This window comes from Canis lupus, chromosome 32 (genome assembly GCF_048164855.1).
Source record: "Canis lupus baileyi chromosome 32, mCanLup2.hap1, whole genome shotgun sequence".
In the NCBI taxonomy this organism is placed as follows: Eukaryota; Metazoa; Chordata; class Mammalia; order Carnivora; family Canidae; genus Canis; species Canis lupus.
This window is the reverse complement of record NC_132869.1, coordinates 35,474,119-35,483,330: the sequence shown is the minus strand read 5'-3', so window position 1 is coordinate 35,483,330 and position 9,212 is coordinate 35,474,119. Positions and strand designations below refer to the sequence as shown.

Here is a 9,212-nt window from a genome sequence, read left to right as displayed (position 1 = left end):
ATGTTCTGGCACTACATAGTGGTGCATGTTGCACAACTTTGGGAATGCTAAGTGTCAGTAAAGGTAAATTTTATGCTGTATACATTTTACCATAATAATAAAACGCACAATGAATTATTTTCCAAAAGAAAATGAACTCCCTAAAATTTTTGCTCACCTCTCCAAAAACAAACGACTTGTTTTAATAGCAAAACTATTTTTGTTCAAGCATGAGCTTATGCAGAAACTCCATATCTAAAACAGATAAAAGTGGAGGCCCTGGGGCAAAGGAGAGCCTGTGCCCCTCTCATCCCATATGGGAGTCCCTAGGCAACTGGACAGTTTCTGAGATGCCTTTTAGCTTGGTCTTCTGAGCTGGAGGTGCTTGGTAAACGTATATTGATGAAATGCTCTGCTGAGGCCACCAGGATTCAAAGGTCCTGGATTGGAGACTATGCCAGGGTCTCATCTCTGGTCTAAGTCCGCTGTGGGGTCCTGGCCAGAGCCCGCTGAGCCCAGCACTGGAAGGCATTTTGAAAAGATGGCAAAGTGAACCAGTAGTGAAATCCCAGAAAAGGTCTGGATAGGGAGTAGGTCGGTATGGTGCTCGAGTTGGGGAGTCTGGAACCAGTCTGCTGGGCTTCGATTCCTGCATCCATACTTGTTAGCCATTTCCTTGAGGTTATGTTCTCCAATTGTCTGTCCATCAGAAATGAATAATACTATATATGGTGTGATGGTGGTATGAGCATTAAATGCATTAATTGGAGTAAAGTGCTCAGAACAATGCCTGGCACATAGCCCTCAATAACTAACCTTATTTTCATTCTAGAAATATAGTAGTCCCTTTCATTACCTGACTCAATACAGTCAACCCTATGGTGGCTGAGAATCTCTCACCAAGGAGGGTCCTCAATGGTCCTGGACCACAACTTGCCCTTCATCCTGGTTTCTCCTATAATACACATGGCGGAGGCAAACTGAGGTATCCTCTCCAAAATGTCTGCATAACTCCGTTGCTTTGCGTGTGTTTCCAACTGCTGGCCTTAACCCGCTGGTCTTGAAGTTAACTGAGAGGGTTGTGAGCAGTTACAAACATTTCCCAAAACAAAAAAGAAAAGAATGGAATGGAAAACAAAATGCTCCTAGATAATTAGGGTTAAGTATTAAGTATTGTTTGTTGAAACTTGTTGCAGGGTGTGTGTGCGCCAGGGCACGCTACTGCGCACCTGTGTCCTGGGTTGTGCTGTGTATTCCTTAATAAGGGTTGCAGAAGAGAAAGAGAAAGAAGAAAGAAAGAGAAGAAAGAAAGAAAGAAAGAAAGAAAGAAAGAAAGAAAGAAAGAAAGAAAGAAAGAAAGAAAGAAAAGAAAGAAAGAAAGAAAGAAAGAAAGAAAGAAAGAAAGAAAGAAAGAAAGAAAGAAAGAGAGAGAGGGAGGGAGGGAGGGAGGGAGGGAGGGAGGAAAGGAAGGAAGGAAGGAAGGAAGGAAGGAAGGAAGGAAGGAAGGAAGAAAGGAGGAAGGAAGGAAGGAAGGAAGGAAGGGAGGGAGGGAGGGAGGAAGGAAGGAAGGAAGGAAGGAAGGAAGGAAGGAAGGAAGGAAGGAAAGAGGAAGAAAAAAGTGTGAAGGCCATGATCTGGTAACACTGGAGGACTTCCCGAAAGCCCTGGAACGGAGCAGAGAAGGGCTGCCTGCCCTGGGACAGCAGATCTGATGTGGGCAGGACTGAATGAGTTCAGGCGATTTGTCCATCCCCCAGCAAAGTTGGACTAGGGACCTGCACTGGAGACTGGAGTCAGGAAAGCAGGAAGATTCTTTAACTGAAAGGTGGGGAGATGCAAAGGGTGGGAAAAGTGCCCTGAATCTTGAATTAAGTCATCAGAACTCAGAAGACTCCTGCCCCATCCTTGCCCCCCATGAACAAATCCTGGGATCATTTAAGCCCAAACCAAGGCATTTAGCCATCTCTTTCCTAATATTTTTTATTTTTCCAGGCTACGTATTCCCCAGAACAGTTTTGTGGTTACAGATATCTGCCCCCCCTTTTAATGATCCATACAGACTCACTTCAGAGTCACTGGTTGTCCTGCTCTCCTTAACCCTAAGGCCTCAGATGTCACCTGCTCCCCTCATTCCAGGTACTCCTGGCAGCTTTGGCCCTCTGCGGACTTCTCCTTCCCTCTACTCCAGCATGGAAAACTAGCACCCCTTCTCTAGATACTAGTTTAGGAGAGAAGGTTTAGATTCTTCAGACGTCTGGAATCATTGCGATAGCCCTGGGCAAGGGCTGCCAGCTTTGTGGAAGGGGGCTTCTGGAGATTTCCCACCTGGGGATGCGTCCTGAGAAAGAGAGAGGGAAGATGAGCTAGAAGTGGTGTTAAAAAGGTTGGGGCACCTGGGTGGCTCAGTCGGTTAAGCATCTGCCTTTGGCTCAGATCCCAGAGTCCCGGGATCCAAACCTAAGTCGGGCTCCCTGCTCAGCACGGAGTCTGCTTCTCTGTCTGCCCCTCCCCTACTGCTTGTGCTCTCTCACTCTCTCTCTCATGTGCTCTCTTTCCTTCTCAAATAAATAAGTAAAATCTTTTTTTAAAAAATGTGATACACCGAGACTACCATTAGGTATTACTCAATCCAGGATTAAGTGGGTGGGAGGTGAAGTTGCTTTCTGGTGCTTGGGACTGCAAAGCCCTGCTCTCACTCCACCCTCACTTGGGTCCCTGGCTGGAGGATGACAGTCTTCTGAAGACAGCACATCAAAAGTCAAAAGAAGGGAGCTTGACCTCAGCTGAAGAGGGGTATGTTTGAGACTCAGTTTTCAAAATCATTCACGTGCCTCACAGGGGTTCATCAGGTCGGAGGCTTTAAATCCAATCCTTATAACAACACCAGGGGTGCCTATGTTGACTGCGCCTTTGCTTTGAATTTCCTGTAAGCCATGACCAGAGCCAGAGTTTGGGGTCAAGACACTTTGGCTCTTTGAGTTCCATCTTCTTCACCTGCAAAAGGGTTCTAATAGCATCTTTCCTAGGGGGCTGTGAGGATAAAATAAACTAAGAGGTGGAAATACATTAAAACAGTGACTAAAGCAAAATAAGCATGCTGCAGATCAACCAGCTAGCACAAACATCCTTACGATATTATATTTTATGATTTGGTTGAAAAATTAGTGAAAGCACACAAATTGAAACCAACCGTAACCCAATGATGCTTAAAAAGGCAGCCCAGGTGGCTCAGCGGTTTAGCGCCGCCTTCAGCCCAGGGCCTGATCCTGGAATCCCAGGATCGAGTCCCATGTCAGGCTCCCAGCATGGAGCCTGCTTCTCCCTCTGCCTGTGTCTCTGCCTCTCTCTCTCTCTCCCTCGAATAAATAAATAAAATTTAAAAAAAAAAAAAGGAAACTATACAAAGACCCACTCTCCACTACTCAGATTCACAATTTGCTGTGTATTCTTCTTTATTTTTTCCTTTGCGTTTAGATGGACCCACCCATTTATCACTCTCTCTCTCTCCATGCTTGTTTTAGAATACCGAAATTGAATCATGCTATCTGTCTGATTTTTCAATTTGCATTTTTCACTTAATATATCATGAGCAATGTATGGGTGCAGCCATTTCCTTACTTTGCACTTCTGTCTTTTTAGTTCTTTTCCAACCCGGTGGGCACAAAAGAGCACTTCATTGTTTTCTTTTGCATTTCTTTGACTAAAGTAAAGTCAGGCATCATCTTATGTCTTTTGGAGGTTTGTGTTTTCTCCTTTGTGAATTGCCTGTTCAAATCTTAACCTATTTTTCTATTGGGCTTTTCAAATTTTTCCTTATTAAATTGTAGAGTGTTCTTTGTATAGGAAGGACATTTACCTTTTGTCTGCCACATGTGCTGTTTCCCCCACTCTGTCATTTGCCCTCTGACTTTATTTGTGGTATCTTTTGCCCTTGCAAAATTTAAAATATTTTATGTAGTCAGATATGTTCATTTTTTTCTTTATGGTTTCTGGATTTCTTTGCGGGTTTTTTTTTTTTTTTTTTTTTTTTAGAAAGCTTTTGTTTTCTGACCTTCCTGAGCCCACAACTATGTTCTCCATCCGTTCTTCAATGACAACTGGCTATGAATGTCCTCACTGACCCCTGTTCGTCCTTCATGCCAGCACTTTGGGTTCCTTATCTAATAACATGGTGTAATAATGTCTGGTGCTGGCAAGTATTACATTGTGTCAGAAGAACGTGGTGAAAGGATGGAGTGGAGGAGCCCAGATAGTCTGAGAAGGCAGTGAAAGTGGGGAGGGAGTTCGTGGAGGTGAAGGATGGAGGAGCAAGGAAGGAGAGGAATCCCATGACCTTGACTCAAGCCCCTAAAAGTCATGCTGGTTGATACTCTGAGTAGGAATCTTAAAGCCGACAGCGTCCTGGAAAGGAATTCCCGTTTAACTTTTTCTCCAAAGCCATTCCATTCTTTACAAGCACTGCATAGGGGCTGGTCCCCACACCTGGGAGGCAATATAAAAACCTCCTGCCAGACTCAAAGTGAAAGGAAAAGAAATCGGAAAATAGGACCTCAGCTCAAAAGTATGTCTCCTCGTGAATGAATTTTAATCTATATTCCAGGCTCCATAGATCAGTTGCTTACATTTAAAAATGACCAAGATCAAGCAACTAAGGAGCGAATCTGAGTTCCTTACCTCTCCATAGTTAACCTTCCTGAATAAACAAACAGCAACAGCCCAGGCAGCCACATACAAGAGAGCACCGACTCGCTCCCCATACAAAGTGCTGGAAGTAAATGGGACTTGGTTTAGTGGGTCATGCAGCTCTGATGCCTGGAGCGCTGCCTAATGGCCCCAGGCATCCGTTGCCCTGACTCTGGGGCTCTCCCATCAGGCCACAAAACTGCTCTCTGCCTCTGCCATTACCATTCCTACAGCCTTGCCCTACCTTCCTTAGGGCTGCTGCCCACTGCCCACTCCCTGCACCTCTGTAGGCTTCTGCTTCTTCCTGTCTGCATGAGGTGCCCTCTTGAGACTCACACTCAACCATCCCAAAAGAGAGGGGGGTCTGATGGGTTCAGTTAAGTTACGGGTGTCCTTCTGGGGGCTGTCTCACTGGCTGCTGGTCAATCCACAGCTGGCTGTCCTTGGGTTCGTGGCCCACTCCTGCTCCACGGTGGTGGCCTCAAGCAGCCAGCTTTCCTTAAAAGGAGCCTCACATGGGCATTAAGGTCCCAAGAATAAAGTTAGAGTCTCTCCAAGACTGACTCCTTCTAACGGCACACCTAGCTGCAAGACGTGACATCTGGCTCCCCAGGGCACAGTAGATGAACAGCAGCTAAAAATGAAGAAGGGAAACCAAAGATGAGAATCAATAACCAAACATTATTTTCATTTGTTGTTTTGGCAGCTTGATTTTCTTGCAGGGAAGCTAGGGAGAAACAGGGCCAGTGAGGGTCTCTGCAGGAACTCCCCACTCCTGAGCAGGGCTGTCAGGTCCCAGTCTATCTGGAAGCCCGAGAGGATCAGCATCCTGCCCCCTTAGGCCCATCGGGCAGGCTGGACCTGGGCCTTGCTAACCGCCTTTCCTGTTTTCCCCAGGGGCTCCAGCAGTGTCTCCCCTGGGCTCAGAGTCAATTCACACCTGCTTGTTGGGCAGGTCCATGTCAAACTGAGCTCCTCCCAGCTTGCTGAGGAACTGAGTGACCAAATCAGAGCAGTTTTCATGGACCATGTCCATGGAGAACTGGTTCTTCTTCAAAATCCTGGTTCTTGAGCTACTAGGTTGTCTCAGGACCACCAACAACTCTGATGTGGGTGGGCCCCCAGCCTCTAGTCAAACTTTATTAATCAACCAATATTTATTAACATTTCCACACATTTCAACAACATCACTCACTTTCTAAGCAGTTAAGATATGGTTGCTAAAAGCCTATATTGAGGGAAGAGGCTGAAAATTATAATATAAAATGTATAATTGAGACAGAAGACCTCACAAACCTACCATCTGGGGCCTTTAGAGGGTCAGGGCAGGGTTTGTACCCTTCAGTTACCCACATACACCCCTGTCCTGCAGCATTGAATAATACTTGATGTTCAGAATAAACCATGGACACATTAAGCTAGTTCTAAAGACTCTAGTCTGTGTTTAAGAACAACTGAAACTTTTTTAAAAAGTATTTATTTATTTATTTATTTATTTATTTATTTATTTGAGAGAGAGACAGTACAAGCTGGGGGAGGATGGGTGGAGGCAGAGTGAGAAGCAGGCTCCCCACCCAGCAGGGAGCCCGATGCAGGACTCGATCCCAGGACCCCAGGATCATGATCCAAGCCAAACGCAGACACTTAACCGACTGAACCACCCAGGTGCCCTGAAGCTTTTGATTATTGATCTGTCATTACCCCTTCATGCCGCAGCCAGAAGTCATCTACCTGCCAGTTTTTATAATCTCTGTGCAGACATCAGGGTTTTAATCCTTTTTCATAGTCTATCCCAGTCTAGGCACTGCGCTTTTGTACGCGGGCACCAGGCATAAATTCCAACCCTAGATGTTGTGGAAACATATCTTCCTGGAGGTCCACACCAGAGGCTATACTGGTGGTGACACTGTCACCATCACTTTAAGTAGGGGACTCTTTTCGACAATCCTACAATAGTACTACACTCATCTTGAAGAAGAGAAACTCAAGCCAGGTGCCTGTGAAGGTATGCTGGCTCCCCGGGCAGGGACAGTCACTGAAGCCTTGAGGGGTAGCCAGGATGGGAATAGAATGGCACTTCCTAATCCTCCAGGCCGGTTTGGAAGCAGCTGACCCCAGGTGACTCCTGCTCAGGCTTCTCCTTTATGTTCTCCTTAAATTTTTATAAAGCTATTTTTGTTGCTGTTGTTTAAATTTCAGGAGAGAGCATTAAGGGGAAGTGGGAGGAGGGGCAGGACTCTGAGTAATAACCATCCACCCGTTCCCTGTCCCCTTCGGGAGCAAGGTCAAGGCTGGGCCAGCCTCCTTCTCATTGACTCTCCCTCTCTCCACTAAACCCTGCAAGCCTCCTTCCAGAACTACCTGGGAGGTCCTGAGTGTTGCTTTGATGAGGGAAGCAAGGTCCCTTCCATACCTACAGGCATGCATGTGGCCAGAGAATTCAACTCAGAATATTTAAACAACAATTTCTTGAGATTTTTCTAAACTCAATCTTCTTTCTATCTATTTGGATTCTTAGCAATCTTTCAGATTATGCCATGGTGTTTTAGCCAGGATCATTATTAGAAACAGCCATAACTAACAATTCTAACATAATTTCTGAGCTATGTGTGTCACTCAGGGCCCCTGCAGGGGATCTGTGTGATTTGAGGGAAAATTAAAAAGGAACTATAGTTGGCTCTTGAATAACATGGGAGGTTTGGGACTCTGACCCCCACGATGCAGTCGAAAATCCCACAGATAACTTTTGACCACCTCCCCCTAAAACTTAACTACCAATAGCCCACTGTTGACTGGAAGTCATACTTTAACACATATGTTGTATATTATATGAATTATATACCTTATTCTTTAGTTTTTAAAGATTTTATTTATTTGAGAGAGAGCATGCAAACAAGAGAGAAAGAGAGAGAGAGAGCATGAGTGACAGGGAGGGGCAGAGAGAGGGGGAGAAGCAGACTCCCCACTGAGCAAGGAGCCTGACTCGGATCTTCTATCTCTCTGGACTCCAGGATCGTGAACTGAGCCAAAGACAGATGCTTAACAGACTGAGCCACCCAGGCACCCCTATACTGTATTCTTAAATAAAGCAAACTAGGTAAAGGAAACTGCTATTAAGAAAATCATAAGCAATATGGAAGACTCCTAACTCTGGGAAATGAACTAGGGGTGGTGGAAGGGGAGGAGGGCGGGGGGGTGGGGGTGACTGGGTGGCGGGCACTGAGGGGGGCACTTGACAGGATGAGCACTGGGTGTTATTCTGTATGTTGGCAAACTGAACACCAATAAAAAATAAATTTATATAAAAAAAGAAAATCATAAGCAAAAGAAAATACATTTCCAGTGCTATGCTGTATTTGTGGGGGAAAAAAATCCATGCAATTCAAACCCGTGTTGGTCAAAGGCCAACTATATTTGCAAAAGTATGAGGGCAGAATTTAGGGAAATCACCCAGGGGCAGTGCCACGCCCTAGGACTAGCAATGGTAGGGAGCAGTTACCACTCCGAGGCCTAGAGGGGAGCAGGGAGGAGGTGGTGACCAACACCCAGACAGGGGGTGTGTAGGAAGAGATAGATTCACAAAGCCCAGCCATGGTGACCCAGCAGAGAAGAAACCAAGGAAATATATCCCTTTCTTCACTTTCCTCGGGCCCAGCTACTTCTAGTATTTCCCATTTGCCAGAACCTACTGGAAGCCTGAGTGCAAGAGATACAGCCCATGGAGGGCTGTCTCCTGGAGCACAAGATAGAGTGGAAAAGATGAGGGGATATAGAGGGTCGAAGAGAAGATGTCCAGTGCTTCCATTATTAATGACAACAATATTGGGGCACCTGGGTGGCTCAGTGGTTGAGCATCAGATGCCTTTGGCTCAGGGTGTGATCCCGGGATCCTGGGAACGAGTCTCGCATCGGGCTCCCTGCAGGGCACTTGCTTCTCCCTCTGCCTGTGTCTCTGCCTCTCTATGTGTCTCTCATGAATAAATAAATAAAATCTTTTTTAAAAATTACAACAATATTAATCATATTAATATTATTTCATTAATAATGCAATCAACAATATTGATAATAGCTTCTATTTGAGCCCGTGCTTTGTGCCCTTCACACCAATTTGGCCTTTTACAGAAAAGGCAACGATGGTTCACAGGTTACTATGTCTTCAGTGTCCCAAGTCGAGTTTACCCTCTGCAAAGGAAACTCCCTGTGTGGCTCACTGTCACCTTGCAAGATGGTGCTGGGTTTTGGCCGGAGGCCCCAGTTCCTCACTGCCCAGACCTCTCCACAGGACTGACAGAGTGTCCTCAGGACACAGCAGTTGGCCTCTCCCAAAGTGAGTGGTCTAGGGGAGCAAAGCAGGGAGGAGCCACAGTGCCTTTATGACCTCATCTCACCAGTCACACACCGTCACTGCTACCACACACTACTCATCAGAAACAAATCACAAGGCAGAAAGTGGGGAGGAAGATGGTGTGGCCAAAATCTGTCTCTTAAAGAGAAGATTCGGAAAGAATTGGGGGATGTACTTTAACACCACCATTCATCACAGTAGCAAT

General features: G+C 45.8%; 1 long non-coding RNA gene across 3 annotated transcripts; it reads right to left on the bottom strand.

Moving 5' to 3' along the window:
* Window positions 1–1,591: 1,591 nt before the first annotated feature.
* Window positions 1,592–8,998, bottom strand: LOC140623182 (uncharacterized). 3 transcript variants are annotated; one of them, XR_012022846.1, is made up of 4 exons: window positions 8,842–8,998; window positions 4,907–5,296; window positions 4,654–4,744; window positions 1,592–2,317 (listed from the first exon to the last, which is right to left on the bottom strand). It is a non-coding gene; the product is annotated as an uncharacterized lncRNA (long non-coding RNA). The 3 variants fall into 3 exon arrangements; XR_012022845.1 differs by having other exon boundaries at window positions 4,654–5,296; XR_012022847.1 differs by lacking the exon at window positions 4,654–4,744.
* Between the last annotated feature and the right edge of the window lie 214 nt (window positions 8,999–9,212).